This window comes from Miniopterus schreibersii (genome assembly GCF_964146895.1).
Source record: "Miniopterus schreibersii genome assembly, chromosome: 12".
Taxonomy (NCBI): Eukaryota; Metazoa; Chordata; class Mammalia; order Chiroptera; family Miniopteridae; genus Miniopterus; species Miniopterus schreibersii.
In genome coordinates, this window is record NC_138112.1 from 31,528,267 (window position 1) to 31,543,144 (window position 14,878).

General features: G+C 46.2%; 1 protein-coding gene across 1 annotated transcript in view; it reads left to right on the forward strand.

Moving 5' to 3' along the window:
- Positions 1-14,878, forward strand: part of TENM4 (teneurin transmembrane protein 4) — a 2,309,694-nt gene that overhangs the window by 1,588,602 nt on the left and 706,214 nt on the right. The window lies entirely within an intron of this gene.

Sequence of the window (14,878 nt, forward strand, 5' to 3'; positions counted from 1 at the left end):
CACAGATGTGCACTGTGAGCACAGCTCAAAGGCCCCAGGCCAGGGTGGAGAGTGGGGCTGAAACCTTGATGAGCTGTGTTGCCCAAGGGAAGGTTATTCACAAAAGGCACCCTATGGATGCACCTTGGCCCCTATCTTTTGGCATCTGGGGTGCCCAGCGGAAGGTTAAGCTGATTCTATTCTTTCATTCCAGCCCGCATCCCTGCTCGCTAAGTCTGACTTCCCCACCTTACCAAGAGCCAGAGAAGTTCAGTCACGTGCCCAGGTGCACAGAGCTAGTCAGTAACGGAAGTGGGCCTTGAACCCTGATCCCACCAAGCAGCTGATGCTGTTTACACTCTGCCCCTGGAGTTAGTTTTAATAACAACCATTGATGAATTGACTGTTATGCCAGGCATTGTGTTAAATATTTTACTTACATCCAATCCTCAAAATAACCCCACAGGTAGGAAAGGTCATCTTGAAAGTGCAGGTGAAAAAGGCTGAGGCGCAGGCAGGTTAAGTGAGTTGTTCAAAGTCATCCGTTAAAGGGCCAAACTGGAAATCAAACCTGGCTTTCCCTACTTGAGAACCCTTGAGATTCCCTATTCCTATGAAAATTACATTAAAATGGACCTGAATGCCCCTAATCTACACCGGAGCCCCCCTCCCCCCCCCCCCAGACATCTGCAAATTCCCGGGAACTGGTGACTTCACTGCACAGTCAGCTCTTTCCTCCATTCCCAGCTGCGGCGCTCACTCCCCTTGGCTGACGAGGGAAAGCCGGGAGGGACTGGCCACCACTTAGTGGGGACATGCTGGGGGCCTTTCCTACCAGGCCTGCTCCGTGTCAGCCCAGCCCAGGGCACAGCCCTTCAGGCTTGATCTTCCCCAAGGTGTGCCACAGGCTTACAGAGGTCTGGGAGATGGAAAGGGTTTACATCACAGCAGAGAAAATGTTGTACAGGGGAATATTTGCCTCCCTAGCCTTTGGAAGCCTGGAGCCACCCCACCCATGGGATCTCCTCACCGGCCACGGCTCCCCACGGGCACTGGCGCTCTGCCAGGTTGCACAGGCCCTTCTCTCTCTTCTCCATCCTGTTTCCCTCTGCCCTACCCAGCAATTTCCCACTAAAATTTCACGCAAGACAGTACAACTTGATGTCCTTTCAGATCGTCCCCCATCCCCTCTGCACCCCTAAAGGAAGTGGCCTCCCGATGTACTTCTTAAGCAAATTCAATTCTCTCCCCACAATTACATCTAGTGCCCACTGGTAAAATACATTTTTTACCCCACTTTACCCCTTTGATATACGGCCACAGGTGGGATGGGCTGCTCTCAGAGGCAGAGTGTTCCCCACCACTGAAGGTCATCAAGCAGAGGCGGGGAGGCAGATGTAGCAAGTATCATTCAAGAGCACATTCCAGGCCCTCAAGTCAAACTGCCTGGGCGTAAGTGCTGACTGTAAATCAGTGGCGACTCATTGCTTAGCCTCAGTTTCCTCATCTGGAACATGGGAAGAAGAAGAATGCCCATACCACTTATTAGTAATACTTATCAATAACCACCAGGTATCGAAAGGATTGAATAAAATGATATATTTAAAGTGCTGATCATAGTGCCTGGAATGCAGTAAGTTTACAGTAAAGATTAACTATTGCCTTAGTCAGCTTAGGTTGCTAAAACAAAGTACCATAGACTGGATGGCTTATGAACAACAGAATTTATTCCTCACAGTTCTGGAGGCTGGGCAGTCCAAGGTCAAGATGCTGACAGATTGTTTCTGATGAGAAACTACTTGGTTCATAGGCGTTTATCTTCTGAAGTGCCCTCACATGGTAGAAGGGAGAAGGGAGCTCTCTGGGGTCCCCTATAAAGGGCACTAAGTCCATTCTTGAGGCCCCACCCTTATGATCTAATCACCTCCCAAAGGCCCCACTTCCAATACTAACACATTGAGAGTTAATATTTCCACATATGAATTAAGGGAAGGGGGCATAAACATTCAGTACATTGCAACTCTCATTATTTTATGTTTCCATATTATTTTCTCTCAACCCTAAGACTTCCTAAGGCTCTAATTTTGTTCTCTGCTATTCCTCCAGGGTCTATGTCAAGACTTGACACATAGTAGGCACTTAATAAATATAGAATAAATAAATGGCTAGAAGTATAGATGAAAGTGGATAAATAATAAGAGGGTTGACCTATACATCAGAAGAACATTCTCACTGAGAATCATTCTCAGTGTTAAATGGTTTGATTTCAATTTCTTGCTAATCACTGTGTGTTTTCTTGTTTCCTGGTATTTCAGAAAGAAGAAAGTACAGTCAGTTCTGCTATAATGCCACATATGTGTTCCAAAAAAATCACTGTGCTTTGCAAAATCATGTACTAAAATGCACAGTGCTTTTGGGGGGAGATGGAGTGAAGGACACAGCATTTAAAAACTTCACCAATGACAGTTAGGTTTAAAAAAAAAGTGGAACCTGATAAAAATTGTAGCACACTTTTCAATGTATTAAATGATTAAATGCGTAAGCACTACACTAAATATGGCAGTTTACCTTGGAAAAAGACCCGCCGTTAGCTTGTGGAAGTGGGCATCAGAACCATGAGTTACTGTGAAGGGGGATTATCTGAAATTGGACAGAGTTGGGGCCCAGATGTGGATGGGTGTGGCTCATGCCACAGGCAGTGAACTAGGTAGGTGGTGGGTGTTTCATGTATGTGTGGGAGGGTGGACGTTTTGTGTATTTTTATGTGGCTCCATTCAGCTAGGGTTTTGGCATTCACTTAGTGCTTTTCATGGGGAAAAGATTCATTATACTCACATCATTCCCTACTATAAATTGTGTTAGAACAAATTCCTGTTTACAAAGCAAGCATGTTAGCAGAACAGTCTGTAGGTTGTTTTAATGTTTATATTTTACTGCTTATTAGACCTCCTCATGTTTCTGCTTCCTACCAAATGTGAGCTAAATAATCGGCGGTGCCCCTTCCCTCCAACCATCCGTGCATTCAACAAGAGCCTGTTGCGCACCTACTATGTGCAAGCATTAGAAGCACAGGGATAAAAGCACAGATGGTCCCTGACTTCACAGAACTTCCAATCTAAAGACAGAAACAAAAAATAAGCAAAATTTGTATGCAGTACCTCAAGTGATAAGTCCCACCCCTTGGCAAGAGCATTTCTAACTCAGCAATTCCGAGTTCCTGCCCACATAGCACATCAGCCCTCACTGTAATAAATCACACCCAGGTCACAGTGATGCCCACTGCCTGTGGTTTACAACAGGGCTACCTGCCCACGAATGAACTGGAGTGCCACGTAGGCAGAAGGAACACGTCATGCTTACGATTGAAAACTGGGCACGTTCAAGAACCTGGAAGAGCACAGGAGGGCTAATTGGAAAGACGGGTTGGTCTTGACTGGATATAAGTTTTCTCCATGTCCCAAGAAATGGTCTTCGTCCTGCAGGGAACTTTAGACAATAAATAGCGATTTATCTGTCCTGTTTTTACAATCCTTCACTAGCTTCCCATTTCTCTTAGTTAAAAATCCAAACTCCTCACCATGGTCTAAAAGGCCTAGTCTGACCTGACTCTAACCGAACTCTCCAACCTCATGTCATTGAAGTTTAACCACACTGGCTCTATCTTTGTTCTTCATCACATTGCTCCTCCCGGCCTTTGCACCTGCTGTTCCTTCTGCCTGGAATGCCCTTCCTTGGGTTGGTCCATGCATCCTCTCTTCAGAGAGCCCTTCCCCAATTGTGATCTCATCACCATACTCTGCAATTACCTTGTGTATTAGTTTCCTATTGCTACTGTAACATTGCCATAATTTTTGTGGCTTAAAGCAACAGAGAGTCATTCTCTTGTAGTTCTGGGAGTCAGAAGTCTAAAATGGGTCAGCAGGACTGCGTCCCTTCTGCAGACTCTGAGGGAGACTTCTGTCCTTGACTTCTCCAGCTTCTAGAGGCTGCCCTCATTCCTTGGCCCCTGGCCCCTTCCATCTTCAATTACATCAGTCCAGCCTCTGCGTCTGTCATCACATCTTTTCTGACTGTCATCCTATATCCTCTGCTTTCTAAGGACCCTTATGATGACATTGGGCCCACCCAGATAATCCAGATAAACACCCCATCTCAAAATCCTTAACTTCATCACATCTGCAAAATTCCTTTTGTCACATAAATTAACCTTCACAGGTTTTATGGATTAGGATGGGGACATATTAAGGGAGGGTATTATTCAGCCTACCACATTTTATTTGTTTATGTGATTATTTGTTTACTATCTCAGCACTTCACTCTAAGTCCCATGAGAAAAGAGCCTTTTTTGTCTTAGTCACTGCTATTTCCCCCAAACCCAGCATAATGCCTGGCACCTAGTAAGTGCTTAATAAATATTTATAGGCTAAAGGAATTGGTGAGTGGGAGTTTTAATACAACTATAACCAATCTCAGTTTTTAAAAAGTTATATATAAAATACTCTGTCTATATTTTTATTTTTTAAATATATTCTTTTATTTTTGTTGTTATTTTATTTGCTTTTTTAAATCTTATTTTATTTTTTCCCATCACCCTTTATCCCCTCTATGCCATCCTTCCACCTCTACCCATCCCCTTCCACCCCTGCAATCACCACTCTCTTTTTTTATTTTTTCTCACTCTCCATGCCCCCAACACTCCCCTCCCCACCCCCTCCCCCAAGCTGTCTGCCTGCTCTCTATCTATGAGTCTGTCTCTATATTGCTTGGCAATTCAGCTTGTTAATTAAATTCCACATATGAGTGAAATCATATGGTACTTGTCTTTCTCTAACTGGCTTATTTCACTTAGCATGATGCTCTCCAGGTCCATCCATACTGTCACAAAGGGTAAAATTTTCTCCCTTTTTACGGCCGAGTAGCATTCCATTGTGTAAATGTATCAAAGCTTTTTTATCCACTCATCTACTGATGGGCACTTGGCTGCTTCCAAATCTTGGCTTTTGTAAATAATGCTTTAATGAACATAGGGGTGCATATGTTCTTTAGAATTAGTGTTTCATGTTTCTTTGGAAAAATTCCCAGATGAAGGATCACTTGGTCATAAGGCAGTTCCATTTTTAATTTTTTGAGGTAACTCCATACTGCTTTCCACAGTATGTCTGCAGCAATCTGCATTCCCACACAGTGCATGAGGGTTCCCTTTTATTATATTCTATATTTTAGTTACAGGGCAGGAATACTACGTTTTCTCTAAAAATTGTGACTGGCTAGCTGTGTGACTTTGAGCAAGTTGCATCACCTCTCTGAGGCTCCATGGCTGTATCTGTAAAATTAAATGCAATACAAAATACTTCAGAGAAGTTGTAGGTATTAAATAATAAGAATAAACTAAGTACTTGGAAACTGTAAAGCATGAGCAGTTATGATAATTACTGTTACATAGATTATAGATGAGCAAGGCCGGGCCTAACGGGAAAATTACATACATAAATAACTAATGCAACGCAGATGTGTGCTTTCCTAGGGTTACCATGTGCCAAGGGAGATGGTGGAGTATAGCTGCAAAGGTTCGTTCCGATTGGGGAGCTGAAGAAAATGTAGTTATGAATATTGTAAAATGGCCCAAACGGTGGCAGGGAATGGCAGAGAATAAGAAAGTCTAAGACTGTTGCCAGGAACCAAATTTAAATAAATCCCTGAGAGCAGCAGCGGCAGAAAAGGGAGATGCTAGAGGACCCATTTGCAATGACCATCTGGCTTGTTAAAATTGATTAAAGGTAAAAAGAGAAGCAGAGATCTATGTCTGTGGCATTAAATTACTCCTAAGACGAGCGGGCCCGTGAATGGCAGGCTTCCCTCACTGCAATCTCTGAACTAGCCAAAGACGGGACTTCAGTTTATAAAGAAAATTCATTTTAAAACTCCAGGAGAAGCCAGCTTCATTGAGAAATGTTCAACATGGCTCAATTACTTTATCAAATCCCTTTTTTATGTGTTAGGAAGGGCAGGATGGTGTTCTGCAAAAATCAAACGGGCTTTGTTTCATGTCCTACCTAGGAAATAGGGACAAGAGCGTGCATTGTATTCACGGTAAACCTTTTTTAAATGTTAAACATTTTTTAATAAATTTAGGAGAAGAAAAATCTAATTAGGCTTTGGAGAGAGGCCTGAATGCACTCGTTGGCTCCACTGCTCTCTGGCTATGTGATCTTGAGCAAGTCGTTTGCATTTCTGAGCCTTGTCTTCTGCACAATGGCAAGAGGCAGGGCTTTTCACCGGTGGTGGCGAGAATGGGCGGTGCACCAGCAGCACTCCCTGTTCTCGTCGCAGAACCAGCGGCAGAGCAAGAAGTCAATAAATGTCGCTTTTATGTACAAGAGAGAAGAAAATCACTCAGAGAAGCAGGTCCTGATGGAATTTCAGATGCTCTTGGGCCATAGCGATATAAAGAAATCGCTCCCTACTCTGAGCCTTTTTCCTCTTCTGAAAAAAACACAAGTTTTCATCTAAGGCCCAAGAATAGCTAAAAAAAAAAAAAAAAAAAAAAAAAAAAGCCCTCTTGCCTACAGCCACCTGGATACTTTGTTGCAAAGGATTCTGAAGCCATCCCGGGGACTGGGGAAGGTTGATTAGCAATGCCTGCGGGGTCAGGGCAGTGGGTGAGGTGGCACCCACTTTGTATTTGCTCTCTGGAGTTTCTGACCTGAAAAACATTGAAAGTGTGCTTCCTAACAGCCTCTGCCTCTAACAGAAGAGGAGGATTGAGGTAGGTATCTGTTTAAGTGCCTGTCTGTCCCATCAGGCTCTCAGTCCTTGAGGACAGAGGCCTTCATCATTTTTGTAAAACCAAAGCAAAGGCAAGATGTTGTAATCGAGTGAGCATCTTCTCTGTTTCACCCTCTGGCTCCACCTCCCCAAGAGCTCTCAAACTCCAGAGAAGTCATTCACTTCCTGGACCTCAGTTTCCTCATCTGTAAAGGGTGGGAGCCAACGTGTGCGTTGGGATTGAGGAATCCAAATGGAAGGCTACCCCAGGATTCAGAGAGGGGAGAGAAAGACCTAGAGAGGAGCAAAAATGGACAATGTGCGGGGTCAGGAACCGAGAATAGGGCCAGATCCAGCCTGAGGCCCAAGAAGAGAATGGAGACACACCCTTGGCTGAGTGTACCTCCCACCTTTTTGCTGTGCCTCCTTGCAAACCTCTCTTCAATATTCAAGAGTTATGGGCCTGATCCAAATGTGAGAATTGATGGAAATGCTGATTCAGGTTCGAACAAGGTTATGACAACTGGTTTTAATAACAAAAAAACTGCCACGCCAAGCACAAGAGGTGAGATAACTGCCACTCCCCGGAGCTTCCCTTTGTTCTCCCAGAAGCACCTGGGGTCAGTGGTCTCAGCAGTGTGCAAGCGTGGAGAAACCTGCCGACTAGGGGAGCCACAGTTCCCCAGATGGAGGCTGTGTTTCTTCCTAGGTGATAGGACCTCCTGGAGGGTCAGTGAGGGGCGCCAGGCCAGGGCCTGCCACAAGGGGGAGCCCGAGAGACTGAGGCTGAGGGTTGCTCTGGAAGGCAGGTTAGGAGACAGGGAGGGGCGAGGAATACCTGAGGAGACACCTGTGTCCTGGGTGACACTGGGTTACCCTTAGAGGTGCTGCTCTGCTTCGGGAACAAAGCCGACACTAAGCTTACGTGACAGTGGGCAAATGCAGGAATGGGGCAGAATGGGGGAAGCAAAGGTGGGACAAATGGGGCAAGTCCCCTGCAGGGCCAACTCCGGCTTTTCCAGCCGCATCTGTAGGAGAGGGCCAGCAGGCTTTAAAGAGCAGGGTGGGGCAGAAGCCAGGGGCTTGGTAAAGGCCCCTTGAAATAGTAATATTTATTACACAAGTGCACCTTCAATCCATCACGAAGGAGAGACAAGATTCCATTCCACTTAGAGCTTATTCTTCTTAATGCTGATGAGTTGTAAGATGAGCATTAGAGGGACATAAAAATTATGATCATGATAACAACAATAATAAAAAGCATTTAAATTTGTACAGCACTTTATACTTTACAAAATGCTTTCTCATTCATTAGCTCATGTGAGCCTCATGATCACTCCCTGAGGAAGGCCAGACAACTGTCATCATCCCATTTCGTGGGTGAGAAGCCCACTCAGAGAGGATGTGACTAGCCCGAGATCACATAGCTGATGGGGGCAGAGATCTTTCCCTCAGGTCCAGGGCAGCCTTCAGAGAGACGTCAGACCATCCTCAGATCTATTCCTTGTTCACTGCCTTGCAAATGTCCCCCAAAGGGCAGCCTGGTAGATAATCCTGATGAGCCCTAGTGGATGGACCAGCAACCCCACAGTGCAGCTTTCACTGGCCCTCTGCTGACAAGGGAAGATTTGACACATTAGATATGAAACACATTGCTGGGCGTGTTCTCCACGCTCAGAATATAAGCACAGCTAGTGCAGAAGTTCCAGAATTCCAGCCTCGCTCTGTAACTATTGGGGACCACACTGATGTCAGCCTCAAAGACAGCTGCAAGGTTTACCACTGAGGAGCAAAGGTGCTGAAAAAGTGACCGCTTTCAAAGCTGGGAGGAGACCTGCAGAGGGGGAAAACAGGGAGGCAAGTGGCAGAGAAGGGGTGGGTGAGAACAGAGAGGGTGGGGCAGGAAAGAAGGGGAGCCCACAACAAAGGGGAGGCGGTGGAAGGAGGAGAGAAGACCGTCCAAGAGCAGAGGAGTGGGAGACAGACAGGGACAGAGGGAGAGAGAGAGAATGGAGGGGCGAAGGAAAGCAGGGAGGGACGGAGGGACTTTGAAAGTGGCAAGAAGGAAAGGGTTTATTTTTGAGAGAGTGGCTTAAATATCTTATTCTCCAGTCCCCAAAATGTAAGTGTTCCTTTTCCTTGGGAGCTAATCAAGCTTAAACCAATTCTCAGAGCTGATGGGCTTGGCTTAACTGCAACAAAGAATGTCTCCAAGGAAGCTGACCCTGTCCGGCCGCTGTGTAAGAGCAGCCGAGGACAGGAGGTTAAGGAGGCCGCCCTCAGCCAGGCGAGGCGCAAAAGCAGCTGGACAGACAGCCGTGCCCAGCCCTGGAAGGGCCGCAGCACCCCCGGCTGGGACTCGGAGGCCAACCAGCCACATCTGGAACCTCTGCCTCCGCTGCCCGGCAGCCTGGAGGGGCGAGGCGGGGCTTCCGGGCTGCGTTCTCATTGGCTGAGAGAAGCCCAAGGGGGGAGTTCTGACTGCTGTTGAGGATGCTTTGGCCACTTGGATGTACATATCCCACAGGATAGTCGGAATTCTAACAACTGCCCCGATAACAAATGCCGTCACTTATTCTTATCCAGTCTTTACTACGTACTAACACTTTCATGGAATCCTATTCTAGCAACTATTGCCTTGTAACAAATTACCCCAAGACTCACAGCCTAAAACAACTCAGTTTCTGTAGGTTAGGGATGAACAGTTTGTTTCTATCCCACCATCTCCATGTCCGGGGCCTCAGCCAGCAAGGCTCAAAAGCTGGAGTCATCTGGAAGCATCCCCACTCCACAATCAAGCAGTTGATGCTGGCTTTTGGCTGGGGTCATTGACAGGACACTTATATGTGGCCCCTTCATGTGGCCCCTACTTCCTCACCCCATGGTGGGCTTCTTCTATGACTACCCAGATTCAAGGAGAGGGAAATTAGACTCTGGCTTTCCGTGGGGGGTGGGGTGGGGCAGGGATGTTTGTGGTGGTAAGATCTTAGAAGAGCATGTAGGATAAGAGATATTATTGTGGCCATCTTTGGTGCATACAATCTGCCACAACTTTTGAAAGATTTTTTTCCCCTTAAATCACTACAATAATTCTATAAGGCAGCTTTATCCCCATTATGGGGATGAGAAATCTGATCTTAGAAAAATTAAGCAATTTTCCCTAGACACCCTCACTAGCAATTAGCAGAGCACAGATTTGACCCAAAGCAGATTCCAAAGCTCTTGCCTCTGTATAACTACATTTTAGTGCTTTCCTAAAACAAGAGTAAAAATGACAGCTCACACACAGCCCTTGCAGCCCTTACTACATGCAAGACACTTTTAAGCATTTTTTTGCTCTTTTCCTCATTTCAAAAAAGAATCACTACTATTTACTGAGGTTATTATGTGCAAAGCATCAGGTTAAGCACTGCAGGTGTTGTATTTCCAGTCCACAGAACAACAATTTTGAGAGGCAAGGAATATGCCTGTTTTATAAAAGAGGAAACTGCAGAGAGAGGTGATGTAACATGCTCACAGTCACAAAGCTAGGATGTGCCATAGCTGGGAATCTGCCCTGCAGTACCTGAAACAAGAGCAGCTTGGCAGTCAGTGCACAGTGGGTGGGCACCATTGGTTCTGAACCAGACTATGAGAGAAGAGAGACTGAAGGCTCTGCTCCAAGTGGTGCAAACTTTCTGTAGGAGGATGGCCGAGAAGCTAGAGATATCTGTGCTAAACTGGACGTAGCCTCAGATGTAAATCTGACTTTCAAGAAATTTCAGGCCTTTAGGATACCAGGAGATAACCTTACCTCCTCTGAGCCAGCCAATCCATGGGGGGGGGGAGGCAAAAATAGCCTATGCCCTTGAGGGGCTCTGAGTCCAGAGGGGAATATAAGGAATATAAAATGAACACAAAATAACTAAGCTTTTGGAAGAGATCATGAGAAGTACTGAGCTAGAACACAAGGAAAGATATTTATTGAAGCAACAAGAAGGGAGCAATCTCTTTAAAAGGAGAGATCTAGCAAGACAGGAAGGCTTTCTGGAAGAAATGACATTGGGCTCTTGAAAGATAAATAAGATTTCATAGCACAGAAATGAGAGAGCAGGACATTACTCCTCCCAGCCTCCCACCTCTGTCCCTCTGCAGAGTCTTAGTCTCAAAGAACTCTCCCTTTTTTAGAGGATTAAAACATACTAGTGTGTCAATGACTAATTGCATCATAAGACATTTTTGCCAGGGAGCTCAGAACAGACAAAGAGTCTTGGAATAAGGGACATATGTCCCCCTATGGAAAATGTTGAAGGACACATTGTGATTTCTAATCAAGTTCCCAAAATGCTGAGATTTAGACTTCATCCCATTCTTACACTATAAAGTAAGAATATGTCACGTAGGCCCCCTACTCTTCAAGGATGAACACTGCCAGAAACATATAACCCATGTTGGCAGAGCAATCAGTGCTCTACAAGAAAAATTACAAGCTCCATAACAGGCCATGACCTTCAAATCTCCTCCAGTCCAGTTTGGCAATTCTAGCCAGCTTTTGTCAAGATAGCTTGCTATGTAGCCTGAAACAAGTCATTTGATTTTGATAGACCTCAGTTTGCACAGATGTGAAATAGGAACATTTTGAAATAAATATTAAGGTTTTGCGATGTCCCTAGTATCCCAGTCTTTTACCAGCCAGGCACTACTTGAGAACTCCATCAAAGGCATCATATGTCACTTACGCAGACTTTTAAAAACCTTGTTAAAGACCAATACATAAGCAACCATGTGCAAACATCTGGCTTTATCCACCTTTTCTTAAGATAGTTCTACTGTAGCACTGGCTGGTGTGGCTCAGTTGGTTGGGCATCACCCTGTGCACCAAAAGGTTGCCGGTTTGATTCCCGGTCAAGGCACATGCCTGGGTTGTGGGCTTGATACCCAGGAGGAGGCGTGCAGGAGGCAGCCGATGGATGCATGGCTCTCACATCAATGTTTCTATCTCTCTCTCTCCCTCTCTCTTCTTCTCTCTCTAAAAATCAATTAAAAAAAAAAAAGATAGCCTGGCTGATGTGGCTCAGTGGTTGAGTATCAACCTGTGATCCAGGAGATCTCAGTTCAATTCCCAGTCAGGGCATATGCCTGGGTTTCAGGCTCGATCCCCAGTGGGGGGCAGGCAGGGGGCAGCCGATCAATGACTCTCTCATCATTGATGTTTCTATCTCTCTCTCTCTCTCTTCCTTCCTCTCTCTGAAATCAATAAAGAACATATTTTTTAAAAAGAAAAGAAAAATAGTTCTACTATATGTAACATGAGCTTATAAGAAGCCCTAGGGATTTTTAAACTATCATGAAAATGTAAATAACAGAGAGATTTATGTACATTTTTTTAATTTGAAAAGAAGAAAGGAATTTTCTTTGTAAATAGCCAAGAAAGTTGAGGCAAAATAAAACATAAGTAGCACACACACACCAAAAAAAGAAAAAGAAAACCTTTATATTGATATCTTTAAAGCACATCAAAAATCCATCTGATCTTTGAATCATTTTGGGAGGAAATAATATAAAACAAATTAAGAATGTCAATGACCTAATAACGTTTATGAGACATGAGGCCGAGGACTGAAAGTTTGTGTGGGGTGTGAATATATCCTGTCTGACACCCTGCTGATAGTCTTCAGAGACTGGGTAAGAAGTTCTTGAAACTGGGGTGTGTGAGAGTCGGGCTGTTGGGGTGCTCCTGTTCCCTTCCTGCTGCTGCTGCTGTGGATTGTGCTGGGGGCAGAGGGGAAGGAGGCGGTGGCCATTGTATTACCATGCTCCTTTTTCAGAATGAAGATTCCTTGTTCCATAAGCGTGGAGTGACCCCAAGAAATTGCGCACTTATATCACAGGCAGGCGGCCAGGTCAGAATTTCCTGACGTTTACTGGCGTTTACTCTCTAAGTGACCTGGGCAAGTCCCAAACCTCTCTGATCCTCAGTCTTGGCCTGTGTGAAATGAGGAGGTTGAGAGGGTTAAATGATGGAATCGTGCAAAAGCCCTGTAGTATATGGTCCTCACCGTGCAAATTTAGACCCCTCAGATGCTTTTTGCAGAGTAAGGAATGGCTTAGGTCAATCCATAAATAACGCATTTACAATTATTTTAATTAGTCCAGGAGGGGGCAGGAGGTTAAACTGCTCAGCAAGCAGAATTGGGAAAGTGCCTGGAAGCTGGGCATGGGCCAAGAGATGTTCCTCCTCCAGGAGGCCGTGAAATCCATTTTTCCTAGAGATTCTGGAGAGAGGGTTAATGCTCTCCCAGCTTGGTGGGGCGATAGCAGCCAGGTGGCGGGGTCCCTGCTATCAGCTGGGATCATATCAACCACTAGGCTTTCCTCCCTCCCCTCTCTCCTTTGTATGCAATTGAAAAGCTGCTTCCTTGCACTGGCCACCACCCCCTGGTCCCCAGACCTCCTATTTCCCCCTCACACTCTCCCCCCACACCACACACCACACCCCCTCCTCATCCTCAGCACTAGGGCTCTCCACCAACCACATGAGAATCTCAATGTGCGGGGCCAATGTCCGCATGACAGGTAATTAGAGGGGAGGCATGGCTCACTGGGCACTAAGCCCTCTCTCCCCTCCACTGCACTATGAGACTGTGCAGAGCAGAGAAAGGGACAGAAGAACAGCCCTCAGGAAATGGCATCTTTGTGGTAACATCTTAAAATCATGTCCCAGCACATTAAAATATTATGTGAGGATTATCTTCCATGTGAAGTCCACACTTTTCACCATCCCATCCTGCCTCCTAGATTGGAGTGTGGACTGTTTAATAGACACCTAATGCAAACATAGAAGAAGGAAGGAAAAGAGGGAGGAAAGAATGCAATCGTGCTGCTGGGGGGAGGGTGGGGTTACAGTCAGGGTGCCCAGGAGACAGCTACGCTGTAGGGCAATCCAAGCGGGCAGGGTGAGGGAGGGGCAGAGAAGTTCATACTATTAAAGTGCGCTCGCTCCGTGGGCCAGAGCTCCCCTGAGGAAGGCCGTGGCCTCACGCTGGCCTGTGGCCGTGGAAGTAGCCTGTTCTGAGAATCAGCAGCCTGGCTCTAGACCCTGCCAGTCACTCACTGGGCCAGAGCATTTGTCTCTCTGCATCTCCGTGTCCTCACTCAGTTTAAAGAGAGGATTAGTTAAGCTATCCAGGAAATTCCCTTCCAATCCTGTTACAGGAGAGGGACCGGGGCTTAAGATAAAGGGGGGCTGTGCTGCCAGACAGACTGGGGTTTACATACCGACTCTGCCTTTTGCTAGTCGTGTGGCCTTGATCGGGTCCTAGCCTCCTGGGCCCTGTCCATCCCAAGGATTGGGCTCAACACCAGCGGAGCCTCCTCTTCTCTCTCGCTCATCATGATTCCCTGACTTGTCCAACCGAAGGCACATCCACCTGCCTCAGAGACAGCCCTTGTCCCTGGGGAAAGCAGGGAGCCCACTTCTCTTTTCCTTCAAGTATTTAGGCCGTTTCATCTTTGGCTTATTTGAAAAGGCAGCCAGGACAGCTTTCAGGCTCCTTTCCAGACACTGCCGGTTTGAAAACTCAGGAATGGCCAGTGCTTTCACAGCATTCCCAAGGTGGCCAGTATTCTGGCAGGAAACTTCATTTCCTTACATGACTCTGCCTCCTCACCCCCCCCACACACACTCACCCCCAGGTTATCTCTCTGATGCTCGAACTTTCGATGCCCCTTCAGATGTAGCAAAAGCAAAGGCTTTGAGACCAAACACCTAACACAAAGAGCAGAGGCATTCTTCAGCGACAGACGCCGCAAGGAAGAAAACCACAAAACCCAAATTGCTCCTGGGGATCCTGAGGGCGTACCTGGAGGAGCCCCCAGAACTCGGAGCTGAAGGAAGGCTCCTGTCTGGGACTCAGAATGCAGAGGTAACGTCGCGATGTCTGAGCAAGAGGCCTGTGAGGTCATCCAAAGGCAGCTTTGTTCAGCCTGCTCGGTAAGGCTAGTGCTGCCTTGTCCCCTCATATAAAATCTAAGGTCACCTCTTGGGAGCAAAAGACCTCCAGTCACTTATGTCGCAAAACAAAAGGCTCAGTTTGGTAATTACTGTAAGGAGCCCATGTAGTAGTCATCATGTCCAAGTTCATTTAGAGTGGGA